Source organism: Idiotropiscis lumnitzeri, unplaced genomic scaffold, assembly GCF_059441095.1.
Source record: "Idiotropiscis lumnitzeri isolate Australia: NSW breed Sydney's pygmy pipehorse unplaced genomic scaffold, RoL_Ilum_1.0 HiC_scaffold_24, whole genome shotgun sequence".
Taxonomy (NCBI): domain Eukaryota; kingdom Metazoa; phylum Chordata; class Actinopteri; order Syngnathiformes; family Syngnathidae; genus Idiotropiscis; species Idiotropiscis lumnitzeri.
Window position 1 is genome coordinate 3,329,383 of NW_028283562.1, and position 16,711 is coordinate 3,346,093.

A 16,711-nucleotide genomic window follows, 5' to 3' on the forward strand; every position below is an offset into this window, starting at 1 on the left:
CCTGCCCTAGGCTTTGTGTCTTTGCTTGGTTGACTGTGTAATGAGTGTATGAATGCATTTCTTTCTACCAGACACCTTGGACTTCCCATGGCAGATTAATAATCTATTTTATCTATCCATCAGGGTCACGAATGTCATTTGATGAGTAGAGAATTTAGAGTCTCCAATTAACCTAATATACATGGATTTGCGCATGGAAACCTGAGAAAAAGCCCTTAGTCCTACTTTTCCATCTGAACCACTTTATCCTCACGAGGGTCACAGCCGTGACATCCCAGCTGACTTCAGAAAGTAATTGGGCGACGACTCATGATCTCTTGGTTGAATAATATTGTTAGGGGCTCAAAATGGCCCTCTACAATAAAATGGCAGAAGAATATTACATACTCTCTGGCAGAAGAATATTGCGTTTTTTTGTTTTGTCCAATTAACTTAAATAAAACTTGGGAAAATTTAATGATTCCATGTAAACCAGCTGGTCTTCCCCATACCAAGCCCTGGCTAAAACTGACTGAAAAATGCATGATGTGTGCCTTTTAAACTCCTCGGCCCATCCACTATGCCAGGGATGGGCAAACTTTTTGATTGGGAGGGGGGGGGGGCACAATGAGTCCTAAAATACATTTAATTTTAAACGAAAGTGAACAAAAGCATTACAACAATATATATGTCTTTGAAAAACCACAGTATTTAGAAAATAAACCATTAACAAGGCTTATTCATTTAATTTTTTTCAAGTTTGGGGGGCTGGATTGAAACGTTTAACGGGCCACAAGTGGCCCCCGGGCCGTAGTTTGCCCAAGTGCCCTAAGCCAATTGATTCTAAAAAATAACAGTTTTCTTCATCAAAACAACATTTTATGATCAACATAAATGTTAGTGAGTACATAAAGGTATACTCATTCGATCTATCATAACCCCATGCACTTAGACTGTACAAAAAAAAGAAAATTTTTATTTTAAAACCTAGTATTTCGCCATGACGTCACACGCTAGCGTCAAGTGCTTGGCGCTAAAAACCCGGAAGTAACAGCGGCGCTCGGTTTGAAAGTGGAGAGTTGTGCATGGTAGGCGAATTCGGGAGAAATGTTTGTTGAACACGAGGACTGTGGCGTAGAAGATGGTTTAACAGCGATCTAGTGCGCACCCAACCGTGATGGCTGACCAACGAAATAAATGTGGACCGACGGAGTGGACTGACAGGACGTGGAAAACAGGTGTGTGGCATGTGTGCGTGTGCACGAATGTGGGAGCGCGTTCACTATGGTGGCAGCGATCGCAAAGCAGCAGCACCACTCCTTGACAAAAGTATTGTACTTTCTCTGATGTTTTGGGTTTGCTCTGCTTTGGGGTTTGTAGTTCTGGCCACGCAAAAGTAACAAAGCAAGTTCTTGGATGTCTGCTTTTTTCTTGAACTGTTAATTGGTTAACATCGTGGCTCTTATTTTTATCTAATGTATGGAGTTTGGTGGCTATCTATATGCACAACTATATTAGTTGCACTTGAAATTGCATACAGAAAATTAGTATAAATAGGTTACGCTATAAAGTATAACAATATTAACAATCGTTATTGTTGTTACTGTTTATTTATTTTATTTTGCAATAACTGTGCTCCAAGCTTAGCTGTTGTGCCAGCTGCCAAGTAAAAATATGTAATCTCACTCAATAATAGGAATAAATACTTAACTAACATCTCAATTTTTCGGGTTGGGCTGTGGGGGAGGGGAGGGTGGCTGCCTGACATAAAGCAGACTGTCCTGCACATGCGCAGACCAGCCGAGTGTGTGAAGTGTGCGTAAGTGCAGTACCGGGACCGACCACTAGACAGCGATCCTGAGTAATTTTTCCGCACACACATTTCTAGCACACTCGTCTTGTTTTTGTGACCTTCCTGGGAAGCCCTGAAACTTTGACAGGACCTCCCCCTGAGCTTCTTATCACTGAATTCAATGCTCTTTTTTGTGGGGCCCAGATTTTTGGTCCCCACAAAAATTTTGGTCCCCTACAGTGGGTGTGCTGTCCGATGTTGGTCCCCAACATGTAGCTTATACAAACACACACACACCCCCCTACTTGTTTTTGTGACATTGTTGGGCCACCTGAGCAAAACTCACATTGTGGGAACCACCCTTTCTAGTGGTTGTACAGCTCTGAAAAAAATCAGGCAGTGTCCAGGAATTTAGTTAAACACAAAAACCACTTCAAATTACCAATTAATGACCTGGAGGTCAAATGAGTGACTCAAGTGCATGTAATTCAGTCACTGTAGCCCAAAGATTCTCTGGGCGGAGAACCCACGCAGGCGTGTGGGAAACATGCAAACTCCAAACAGGAAAGCCGGAATCAATCCCGCGACCTCTGCATTGTGAGACCATCGTGCTAACAAGTCGCCCACCATGCATCCCTGCTAAATAAATGATTAATTTTTACATTTTAGTATTTGTAAGCGATCTTGTGTTCATGACAGCATTTTCAACAGTGTGGGTGTTTGTATGAAAGCATTTCACTCGTGTATGGGCATGAGCATGTTTCAGTTGTATTTATGAATAACAATAATTTCACAATTGTGCCTGAGCGCCTTTCACTGGTGTGTATGAGAATGTTTCACCTATGTGTATGAGCGCATTTGACGAGTGTATGAGCAACAACTATTTCACTAGTGTGTATGAGAGCGTTTCACTCGTATGTATGATAGCGTTTCATAAGTATGCATGAGCAACAACAATTTCACTGGTGTGTAAGAGTGCATTTCAGAAGTGTGAAGCGATTCCTGACTTTTGTCCCCAACGGCACCTCATACTCCCCATCTCCCGCTCACTTCTCCTGACCCCATGAGCCATCCCCGTTGCTACTACATGGAGATTTGATGTGTTTTTTTGTTATTAGCTTCTTCAACATCTCTTCTGATTCTCATCTCTTCTCTGGCGCTCGTCTCCGCCTGTCTGATTTGAAGTCGACCTCAGAATTTGCACTATTTTGACATGACTTCTGTGGTAATCACTACTGACATATTGTGTCATTTGCTCAATAATACATTAAAATTATAATAAATAATAAAAATGGGTCCGGTGCCGAGCTCTGGCTTCATATCTTTAAAAGTGGTCTTCTCAAATCTGTTACTAATGGCCTCTAAATCGGTTGTGGTAGAGAAGGGGCAAATTAGACCTTATGGCATCTTAATTTGGTCAAGTCTTGTACCCATTTTCAAGGCCAGCGACTATTGCTTTAGCTATATACAAGAAAAGGATTACTCTGAATATACACAACAACAAATCCCAGATGTCCATCCCAAATGTTGTTTCAAAATAATCCAGTTCAGATGATAAACAAATGTATTGGTATGTTGAGGTCATTATTTCAAATCAAAATATACACTTCTTTTTCAGACAATGGGGAGGATCGAAGAAGTGGAAAAGTTGCAGGAGTAACTTCAAAACAATGCAAAGAGACAGAATCTGGAAGAATGTCAAGTTTGTCCATGTTTATATTTCTGGAATTTAGTGGGCGTGCATCTCGAAATGTTTGGGGATGGTTCGGGCTGCCAGACAAGACTTTCACTGCGAGCGCTGGACCACTGGATGCTGCGGCAAACAGCGGACTTCTTGCAGCTATTTATTACCAACAAGCTACTCCTGCACATCAATGATGCGGATGGCACAGACTGCTTTGCAGACAATTATTTTGAGGCAAAACCAAGAGGTCTGTAAGCACTCTGAAAACAAAGTAAAATATTTGACACCCACGGCAAAGAAAGCCATGCTACAGCATAGGGCTGGGCGATAAACCGAAAATTTACCGTTACCGAAATTTATTACAATGACCGAAATCATTTTGCCCATGTCGGTAAATTCGATGAATAAAAAAAGAAAAGCCTTTTGTCTGCGGCAATGTTCATGCCCCTTTAAGACCGCTACAGCGCCTCTAGTCATGTGACTCCACCCGTCTGTCGCTCTCGTTGCTGGCGATTCAAATCCAGAAGCTTTCTCACCACCCACAACACAACCATGCTGTGCTGAAAGTTCAAAGTGAGAAGCAAGGTTCGACAAGTGACAACAGCCCATGAACGGAGGCGACACCATACGAGAGAACGTCTCAGAGGTGGACGCGATAGCCTAGCACATAGCTAAAGATAAAGCTCCTCTAGTTACGTGGCGCGCACAGGATTTAAACGCTTCACGAAAGCCGTATTTCCCGATATGGACTACATCGGGCCGGTAGCTTAGACATGTCAAGCATTTTGCATCTACATCCGACTTGTGGTCGGGTCGCAACATGGATCCCTGATTGAGCCTAACTGTGCATTACATAGATGACAAGTGGCGACTGCGCAGCAGAGTACTTGAGACGGCACATTTTCCCCGATAATACCCACTTGTTTATTTGGCTTGCATTGACATTTTCTTTCATTTTATTTCGCGTTTTTTTATTTGCCATTATTTACATCATGAGAGCATCTTGGCGCAATCTATTTGCAGAAAAAGATTTCGCAAGAGGTACCATTTTTCTTTGTGACATTGTTCAAGTCATGCAAAGCAAGCTCAGGGTTCGCGGTTAACCGCTTCCCGATTGCCCGGGGCAAGTGAAATTTGGCCACGGGCAAGGTAAAATTATGGGCAACTTGCCCGACCGGGCAAGCATTTTTTAAAGCAGCCAAATATCTTTAATTTTGACGAAAACGGTGGTGTGATCTGTTTGTGTGCACTGTATGGTGATGGTTTAACCCAGACAACCCCTTATGTTTTGGTATGGTCCATTGGCCTTATCGGGGGTAATGGGCGGGCGCTACGGGGATCAGTTAGTTCAGTGAATGTCGAGTTAAAGTGGACGTCAATAAATCCCGCAGTATTGGAACTCGCTGTCGTAGCATCCTCATTTGAAGTTTGAAAAACACAACAAAAACCTACGATATTTTGGCCGAAAATTGACAGCCGGAAGTTTTCTTACCTTCTGCGCATGTTTACGAGTGGCGACGAGTTCGTTCAAATCCGAACATTTCGGATTCCTCTGACATGACTAAAATAGCTCGAATATTTTTAAGTAGACAATTCAGTTGTGAGTAAGGAAGGGAGTAATATTTGATTATTGGCTGTTAATTCATTAGCTCCATGATGTGACCTGACATAGTGTCAGTGACTGTGTTCTGTTTATGCTATGAAACTTATGGAGGCAGCACCACAGGCACTGGTCTTAAAGGAATACACAAATTTGCCACACTCATAATTTACTCATGTGATTCCTCAATTAATACGCTCTCCTGGACTTAAAATTGATCATCTGGATTGCTGTAATATCATTTTCCCAATTTAACATGCAGATTTGTTAATTATTAAAACTACAATTAACATTTTCAATAACTGCACAGGATGATACATTTGCTCTTGTGAGTAGGGTTTCATGGTTGATGATGAAAACAAGATTAATTTATGCTTATCAGATTATATGTTTATTTACATTTGTGGCGCACATTTTACAACCATAAACATTTTATTCTTAGAGAAAAAAAATTGTCACTTGCCCAAGTCGGGCAAGTAATTTGGCCACTCGGGCAAGGCAAATTTTAGTGGCACTTGCCCTATGGGCAAGCAGTTTTTAAAGTTAACCGCGAACCCTGCAAGCTATTTGGAATGTTCATACAAATGATTTTTGTACTTTTATTTTTCATTGAAAGTAAAGTGTACCAGTTGGTCAATAAAAAAAACAGTCAATATGCAATTCCTGCATTTATTTTGATTTTAGTCCACGTGGGAATTTATTGTGCATTTATCGTTATCGAGGTAAAATTGCTCGATTTCTCGCGATATTGATTTGAGGTCATATCGCCCAGCCCTTCTACAGCATGTATACAGTGTGAGACGTGTTGTGTTCACTTGCTCCAAGGCAATTGTTTTTAAGTGTATACCACATACCCAACGAATTGTGTAATTTGTATGGCGGGGTGTACACATGCGTTGCAAAAACACATGCACACACTGTCACTCACGCACTTCCGTATATAGTTTATTTCAGCACCTTTTGTCATGCTGTTTTTATTTTATAGAAGGAAAGCATTATTTTGATGTCTGAGCTGTCACAAAAGAAAAAATAGAACTGTTGAAGTCAAGTCAAGCTTGTGCTTGAAATGTTTGTTCTTAGTTTCTCAGTTTTTCGTGAGCAATGGGAATTCAGTTATATTCAAACGCTGTCAGGTAAAGGCTCCATATTTTTATAGCATTATAGCACACTATTCTGTGGGCGCTAGAATTGAAGGGTTTGCGTTAGTAAAAATAGGTGGGATTAAATGAGCTGAAGTGTATCTCTTGAGTGCTCCTTAAATATTTGCCTGTGTTGGTATATTTTATTTTGGTCGTGTCATGTTTATTCTTACGCTGAAAGAGACATGAGGTGTTCGAAAAAAATAAATGATTTTTTTTTTTCCCGGTCAAAACTACCAATGGTGTCTGTTTTTTTTTCCTCCGTGAAATGTACGAGTTATCACTTTGACGCGCATGATGTCACGTGGCTGGAGGACTGGAAACTTGCACGAACAACATTTACGTTGAAATGTAACAATGACACATATATCGACATCTAACAAACATGCATGGGCATCTAACATTGACACTTACATTGACGTCTATAACATAAACCATTACAATCACATCTAACAAACACGGACATCTAACAGACACATCGACATCCATCATAAACATTTACATAGACATCGACATCTAACCAACCTCTACATAGACATCTTACACACATCGACATCTAACAAACATTTACATAGACATCTAACATAAACACATCTAATATAGACACATAGATTGACATCTAACATCGACACATTGAGATCTAACATAGACATACATTGACATCTAACATAGACTGTTACATCGACAACTAACATCGACACAAGGCTTTGTCAAATGACACGTCATGACGACATATACAGAGACACAAGGCACAACAGCATATTTTTGGTACAAATTGAACCCGATATGTTAGCTACCTCGTTCGACTTAAAGGGTTAGCGAACTTGTTATGGTGGTTGAGGCGTGGTGGCTACCCAGCTCGTGTAGTGTATATTAAACTTAAGTTAATAATTTATGACCAGTAAACACGGATGTTGTAACGCAAAACAATGTTCAAATGTTAGTTTTTTTTCAACACATTTCATGAGAAAAAGCTCTACTTGTCTGTGAGAAATGTATGTTGTAGACCCATTATATAACACAATATTACACAATTTTACATTGGAATTTCATTTAATAAAACATTGACAATTATCTTTACAAACACTGTGTATGATTCATCTTTTCATTTGTTGTTCAATGAGCAAAACAGTGGCGATCAAAACAGTGCAAATTAAATGACATTTTATAGGTATCTGGTTGCAATACAGTGAACCCTCGCTACTTCGCGGTTCACCTTTCGCGGGTTCAGTGCTTCGCGGGTCTAAAAAATATTCGGGGGCATTGTAGTTTCGCCGAGCGGCACGACGGGGCGCTGGAGTGGTTAGACGGCCGGCGTCCGCCGAAGAAGAACGTGGGCGAAGAGGAGAGTGGACAAAGAAGAGCACGTTCCCCCGGGCACGATTTGGGGCGACGTTTCGCGCGGTTCGGACCGTACCAGAGCTCCGGCCAGCGTGCGTGGCAGTTAAGCCGAAGAGGAACAACTTCCGCCCGGGCACTAGCGGGGCGACATTTCGCTCCGTTCGGGACCGTGCGAGAGCTCCGGAGGAGACCGGCCGGCGTGCGTGGTTGTTAAGCCGAAGAGGAACACCTTCCGCCCGGGCATGAGCGGAGCGCGAGGCTGTCAGTTATGAATGAATAAATGAATAAATAAATGAAGAATGCCAGGGCACACCGGACGGCGTACCAGCAGGTAAAAGTCGAAGTAATTAAATAAATACAAAAAGAAGTAATTGAATAAATACAAAAATAATGGCTGGGGAATAAAAAAATGTTTTAATAATTTTTTTTTTTTGTTATAACATGAATTTCACCCTCTCTCTCTCTACCCGTATATATATATATATATATATATATATATATATTATTATTTTATTTATTTATTTTTTTAAGCATTTTTGAAGGTGCGCCGCTACTTCGCACTTTTTTTTAAAGCATTTTTGAAGGTGCGCCGCTACTTCGCACTTTTTTTTTTTTTAAGCATTTTTGAAGGTGCGCCGCTACTTCGCGGATTTTCAGTTTTCGCGGGTGGTCTCGGTCCCCATTAACCGCGATAACCGAGGGTTCACTGTAGTAAGTTACATTCTAATTTACATTGACAGGTAATGGAAATGACTACTGGTAACCTCAATTGAACTGTATTTCAGTCAGAATGCCTCAAACATCATAAAAAAATAAAACGTTGAGTATTATTTCTCCTTCAAAATGTCAGAAGAAATACTCTATAATGGCCTGACGACATTAACATAGCTTATAGTATATAGCAGGGGTGGGAAAACTTTTTTATTGGCGGGCCACAATGGGTTCTAAAATTTGACAGAGGGGCTGGACCAGGAGCAGATGGATGGAGTGTTTTGGTAACCTCATCTCATCTGAGAAAAAAAATACATTTAATTTTAAATGAAAGTGAACAAAAGCTTGTCTTTGAAAAACCACACTATTTTGAAAATAAAACATTAACAAGGTTTTTTTTTTTTTTTTCAAATTCGGCGGGCCGGATTAAAACGTTTAACGGGCCGCATGTGGCCCCCGGGCCGTAGTTTTTTCACGTCGGTATATAGCATAGCGGCATAGGTTCCCTCGTCAACATCAAGTGAGTTACCCTCTTACCAAGACCAAAATACGGGGCTCTCCATCTCCCGGTCACTTCTCCAGACCCCAACAGTCACCCTCGTTGCGAGAACTTGGAGATTCGATGTTTATTTTTTTTCGCTTCTTCAACTTCGTGTCTGATTCTTTTCTCTTCTCTGGCTCCAGGATTCCGCTGTCAATCAGATGACGATTGAGGCGGGACTTCCGGTTCAAAGTCACCCTCAGAGTTTGCAACCATTTGAGATGGCTTCTGTGGTAATAACAACTGTCATAGGTGCAATTTGCTCTATAAAGCATTAAAAAAAAAAAATAATAATAAATTACAAAAAATAGTCAAGTACAGCACTCGTCTCATAAACTAGGTAAGAATTTAGCGTTACTAACGTTGCTACACTATAAAGAGTGTTTTACTGACTAGCTAAACCCAGTTTGCTTAAACTGATCGTACACTGGACGAAATCTTACCGTTGTCTTTTTACAAATGGATTATGAAATTGTTGCAGAAATTGTTTTGCTGTGACGGAGGGCAAGTTTTATAAGGTTCGTTCATCGGGAAGGTTTTATATTAGACGAGGATGGTCTTGTTCTTCGGATTTTTTTTTTATTTATAAAAGGCCGAGCATTTGTATTTGCGCTCAGACTGTGTTGCACAGTGCACACGAACCAAAAGCTCTAAAGAAAACACAATACCCGATCCAAACGGAGGGACGTGTTATCTTTATCTTCCACACCGCCTATCTTGTACTGGCTTGCGGGGAGGTGCTGCCGCCTATCCCGTCTGACTTTGGGCGAAATGCGGGAGGGACGACCTGAACAGAGAAATACAAAAAGAAGCAGTACAGCGTCAGTGTAACTCCTTACGGGATAATATCCTCGTCGCATAAACAAGGTAAGAATTTCACGGTATGCATTTTGGTGAACTATAAAGCGTGCTTTACTGACTGGAGCGACGTCGAGTTAGCCTAAATGTATCGTGCATTGGACTAAATCTAGCAAGTTAGAATTATACGATTTGTTCTTCGGGAAGGTTTTATATTAGAGGAGGAATTAAGATCTTGCCCTTCGGACATTTTTTGTGATAAAAGGCCGAGCATTTGCATTTGCGCACAGTATTAGTCCACGAAACAAGAAATACCCATGTACAAATAACTTGCAATTATAATAGTTGGAGCTGTAACAAAGTGTTTTTCATACGGTGTTGTATAAATTAGCAGGAAATTAGAACACAAATTAAAACACGTACAGTAGATACAAGAAGAACAACGACAGTCACATGTTGAGTCGAAAGCTAAAGAATAAAAATGTGTCTTCAAAACGTTTTAAAAGTGGACAGAGAGGGGGCTTGCCTAACATTCAATGGAGAGTCAGGGAATGGACTCCGAGTGCAAGTTTCAGGCCATCTATCTCAAGAAAGAGCTTCTGATGCACCTCAAACGGGTACTGCAAATTTAGTAAGTTCAGCGCATAGTTAATTCCCATGAGCAGGAGACTGGCAACATTTCCACAACCTCATTTTCTTAAGCAACAATGGAAACAGAGGCATGGGATGTGTCTTCTTGTCCCTCACTTGCTTGGAAGACATAGAGTACGTGTGTCAAACTCAAGGCCCGGGGCCAGATCTGGCCCACAACCTAATTTTATGTTGCCCGCAAAGGGCAAATCATCTGCATCAACTTCCTGTTTCTAGCATATTTTCTTCACAACAACACTGAGATATGAGATATTGCCAATTATTTGTTACCAATCCTCCCCTTTTAAAATAAATTGAAAAATTGTTGAACAATTACTTACTAGCTTCTGATTTCAAAACTGGCTTTCCAATCAATTTATATGGGTTCACAGTCCCTCTGAGGGAAACCACAACTACGATGTGGCCCGTCCATAAAAATGAGTTTGACACCCCTGACATAGACCTTCAGTACTTGCTTGGCCTGGTCCTCTTTTGCTTGTTCTCTGCTGACTTCCTGAAAGAGCATATACATCCATGGTTAGGTGCATAATGTCCCAAATTTGTGTTTGCTTTTTATAGTTCTGAATATCGCTGTCTTCAGGCAGTATCCAAGAAGCTCCAGAATCTTCACCTTGCAGGAGACTTCCAATGGCACGTTTTTGCAATCATTAACACTGCATCATCCAAAGAGAGCAAACCATTTTCAACATTTGAGATTGGTCAGTAATATTTACAAGTAACACCCACTCGTGTGGATTGACCAATAGATTAGATCTAGAAAAACATGAAATTACTCAAATTATGACAACATGTTTCAGCCGGACACCAGTGATATGTGACAGTATTTGCAATCTGCATTACATGTTTATAACAGCATATATGAGAATCAAAAAATAAATAAAAAGGGCAATGAAAACGGAAATTAAAATAGAAACCTCAACCTCAAGGATAGGATTTTTGTAGAAATCTCAAAATCGAAACTTTGGACCTTCTGATTTATTTTGTCAATTACCCGAAAGTAACCTTTGCCAAATGCCAACCCTTTAGCCAGAGCAGGTCACATACTGGCAGCAATTAATTTATTTGAATATTGTGACAAATAAAAATGTTTGCTGCACAGTCTATGAGTTAATTGCAGCTTTAAAAACGTAATACTGTTGTAATTTACCTGGTAGTCCGTGATGAGTTCCTCTGCAGACTGTCCGAGGAATTTCATCAAGGAATGGATTATGCCCTCCCTTCCAGCTTCAACGTTTTGCTATTTAAAAAGACACAAGATGATTAAGTGTCTTAAATAAATAAAAGCTCACATATGCATTGCTTACATCCCAAAAAGTGCATCTCAACTTTAAATAAAAAAAATAGCAAGATATCCATAAGCTCTAACAGATCTTTTATTGTTTTATTCTGTTAATGCTTATGATGGACTTATCCAAAATTGTTTGATGCAAATTCTATTTGCAGTAATAAAACACAACCCTCTTACATGACTGAGTGAACTGAGCATAGGTCTTATTTCAGTGCCAGTAACTCGGCCTTTTTTTCCAAGTATCTCCTTCAATTCCAGGGTGTAAAGTTCCATCTTGGTTAGCCAGGTTCTCTCAAATTGAACATATGTAATTTGTTTGAACTCTTTCTTAATCTGAAACATTTTTCCCTCAATTAGAACATTTTCAAAATTAAGAAATCTAAATCACGATTTAAATTTTGATTAATCGTCCAGCACTAGAAGATACAGCAGCAGGTATTACTCCTCCTCTAAAATAATAAAGGCAGTACAATCATCACTTAATTTGACACAGAGTTTGGATTAATTGCTGGACTATGGTCTGATATTTGTCCCACTTGAAACTAAATCTGAATATTGGTTATTTGAATGTGAATATCTTAACTTTGATATTTGAATTGAAACCTGAATGTTTTGAATTGAACACTGAATTATTGAATTGAAAAACTGAATTCGAATTACATAAATTGTATATTTTTAATTTGATTCTGAATTTTTCGATCATAATGTTTTTGTTAAGAACTATATCCCAATAAACTTGAATGTAGGACTTTAAAATGCGTTTTTAATTCCTCAAAAAAAAGGTCTCCTCACCAAAAATTCAATACTGCATATGCTCAAATTCAGTTTACTAAGTAAAAATTCAAGACTCAGTGACAGACATACGGGAGCTTTAGGGTGCCTCAAGGATGTGCAATGGATTCCAATCACCTTCCACCTATCACATCAACCCCCCATCCTTCAGCAGATCCACTGGCTTCCAGTCAATCAACAAATCATTTTCAAAATTCTTCTATATATTTTCAAATCTATGGCTGGCGACCAGTTCAGGGTGTAGTGCGCCTTTCGCCCGTAGTCAGCTGGGATAGGCTCCAGCACCCTCCCGTGACCCTGTACCGGATAAGCGGTGTGGATAATGACATGACACATGACTTTCAAATCTCTTCACAACCTCGCCCCTCCCTACCTTTCAGACATCATCCATATTCCCACTCCATCCCGCGCTCTCCGGTCTTCATCCTCCTCACTCCACCCCTTGCCTGCCACCATGGGGGACAGAGCCTTCAGCGATTCGGTTCTCCAGCTCTGGAACTCTCTCCACCTGACCTCTGTAATTGCACCACCCTCCCTGTGTTTAAAACTAAACTCAAAACCAATCTGTTCCGCCTTAATTACTCTCTCCAATTCCAGATATGTCCCTCATCCACTTTATTGTATTTTATCCTGCTTGATTTACGTGTTGGTGTTTCTACCCGTATTTGTGTTTTTACTTTCGTATTTTACTCTGTACAGCGGCCTTGAGTGTCCTGAAAGATGCTTAAAAAAAAAAAAATATATATATATATATATATATATATAACACACACACACACACACACACACACACACACACACACATATATATGTTGTTTGTTTTTTTTTCATGGTGGAAAAAAATTTCATCTAAATAACTCTAATGAATTTGTCTTTTATCATGGTGGTCTGTAGGATGAATTGGATCAAGAGCCTGCCAAGTGCACCATGGTGGTGTTTGTTGTCCGGGAGGAAGAGGATCTTCAGCCACCACATTACATCGGGGCAGTTATTGTAGGTGTGAAGGTTCTTTGTCAGTTGCCATCTCTTGCACATAGATGTGTGATGCTGTTTGGCCTCATCTCTCCACTAAACCTGTCTTACCTAAGTAAGTTAAAACACGCTTTTGATGCACCACAAAAAAATACTCATGGAGATAGAACCAAACAAATTGACACGAATAGTGTGCGGTTTGAGTGTCAAACTAAATATTTGATAGCCCAAAAAAAACCCATTTCAGAATGTCCTTTTTAACCGTTTGTAGGTTGTATTCAGAGAAGAAAAACTACAGCATTTTTCTAAAACAAAATTACATCAATTTAATGTCTTTATTCCAAAGTAACAAATATATATATATATATATATATATATATATATATATATATATGTGTATATATATGTGTATATATATATATATACACAGACCAGTTGTCCTTTCATTTTACCATGAAGAGTCCTGAGACCTCTATGGCCCTGGTTAGACGACCACCCACCGCTGTGTTGTTGGGAATAAATGTGCAACATTGTTCACCGAACATAGCACAAACACCACCTCTCTCATCCAACAATACATCAACAGTCATCCTGTTTCGGAATGCCATTAGAGATTGGTTGATAGCCGTTCATGCACAGTTTCAAACCCACTTTGCGTCCAATTACCTAATTTTTGCACGTTGTGATGATGCAGTTGACCTGTCTGCGTTCTTTGTTCTTCGTTCGAGGACTCAAATCCTGTTACTTGATCTGTTAATTTACACTTACTTACTTACTTACACTAAGGAGAACACCGATGGCTTCCATGTATGTTGAATCATTTTTTTTTTTTTTTTTGCCGTGATACTCTGCTTTCTCTTTTTTAACGTCACCGATGTCCTGTCATGACATTGGACAGTTCACACAGTTTATTAACAAACAATATAAAACATACCATTTACGATCAATCAATTACATTTTGTGAAATGGCACTCTCCAGAAACTACCAATAATTTATAAGCAGGGCCTAGTTATGAAAAACACATACAGATATGCACTAAGTCTCAAAACCTTTTACATTTTTGGGTGATTTATCAAATGATCTATCATATCCACACCACCACCAGATTTCCCCTCTTGATAGTGGATTGAAGTTTATTTCAACCACTATCAAAACCAGACACAGTGGTGGTGAAAAGATTCCTAACCGCTTAGCTCTGTCAGCAACATTAATGCTATTTAAATTTTCAAGAGCAACTATCATAGAAAACATGTTCATCTACATCAACTCTAGTCACAGGATACACGCTGACCCAATCCATACATGTATTATCAAGATAAGCATTAATATAATATCAATAATACAATTTCATTTGCTTATTTTGGATATCTCGTTGTCCAATTGCTATCTTTTCACGAAAGTACAGACTTTCTCCTGTAACTTTGTTCTGTGGACCAATAGTTGCCCACTTGAGTATTACTCATGGTTCCAACTCAAATCTATCAACATGTCGTCCAAGCTCCACAAATATGTCCCATCACTTTTTTTTTTCAATTATCTGCTTGGTGTTTGCAAATCCATTTTGATTAGTAATTGGGATTCTTACTGTTGGTATTGTACTATAGTCACATCATAGTTTGTTTATGTAACTCTGGGTTGTTCCCACATATAACACAACAACAAAAATATCAGAATAAAATTGTATACATCCAACATAGAACAGCTGCTTTTAACCACTTCAGGGTCATTTTGTCTGAAATATCCCCTCTACTTAGTCTGGTGTCTTATGAAATAAGACCACCCTATCATCAGACTTCCGCTCATCTCCTTTGTAGGAGATTTCAACCAAAATGACCTTTTTACATGTGTCAAATGAACCAATGTTGACTCTTCTACTATATTTACAGCTGTGAGAGCTGTCAATAAAACTAAACATGGCATTCCCCCTTGGGTAATTACATATGTCTTATCTTCAAACTTCTTTCAAGCATCCAGTCTCCTGGCTCCACTAGTTTAGTGCCCTGCTAGGAGACAGAAAGATCCTCACCACTCTAAATTTGTGCCTGTCTTTGTTTTTCTAACACTTTTCACATGTAGTCAGCTAAAGTTGCTTCAGCATCTATTTCCCATTTGTTCTTAAATTTGAGGTATTCTATAAGGCCTTCCAAGCAATGTTTTACAACGTCTCGGTCCTAAATACAATGAAATACAATACAGTGCAACTCTCTGTATATAACTCAAATTAACTCACATAAACACATTTACAGTAGATACCAGAAAAACAACAGAACAGCAACAGTCTCATGCTGAGTCAAAGGCCCGAATATTCATCTTCAAGCGAGGTTTAAAAGTGGACAGAGAGGCGACTCGCATAACATTCAATGGAAAGTCACAGTGCTTGTCGTTTTTACAAACAGTTTTACTAATTTCCATACACTGTGTCCACTGCCTCCCCGTTTCCTCAATGCATAGCCTTTTCACTTTTTTTTTTTTTGTTCATTCTTTTCACCAATCCAGAGCTTTGAGGGTGGTAAGCACAATTATCTTTCAAATCAACGTGAAACATTCCTATCTCTTTCACAAGTTAGTTAACAAAATGGGTACTATTATCACTGTTTATTATTTTCAGGAATACCATATCTCGGAATGATATCCTTACAAAGTACTTTTGCCACTGTCAATGCATCTGGATTTGTTGGTTAGAAAGAGTTCTAACCATTTCGAATTCACATCTATGATGACCAAACATTTATTTTATTTTTTTTCTTCACTTTGGTTTTTATCAAATAAGTCCATATGAATAATTTGAAATGGATATTGTGGTGTAGGAAAGCGTCCTCTGCGTGGACTCAAATTACCTTGTGAATTGTGTTTCGCACACGTTAAACATGCCCTACAAAAATGTTTCGAATAAGCATTAAAGCCGTAAGCCGTATAATAACGTAATATCTGATGCACCATTTCCCCTGTTGAGACATGTGTTATCCCATGACTCAATATAGCAGCCCATTTGTAAAGATTATTGTTTGGTCATACAGAGATCACGTAGCGATGTTACACCATTTTCCTCCAAAGCCTTTGTTTAACTTTGGGACTTCTATCACTAAAACGTGTATGTCCGCAACAGCTTCTTTAGCTGTATTGTCTGCAATGTGTATTCAAGGAAAACACTTATGCAATGTATGCGCTACACATTTTAAGACGACTATATGTGTAAATAGTAACACAATTTACTCTCTTTAGTTTACACGCTTTTGTTTAAGATACTAATTCTGTTGCATGAGCTGAGTAATTTGAGGAGTAACTGCTAAGTTCTTTTTCCCAATGTCATTTGATACAACTACAGTATTTTATTTATTTATTTATTTATTTATTTCCATCTACAAATAGCACTTCTCCGTTTTCTGAAGGCGAATCTTTTTGATGCCTTTACTTTTGGTTAC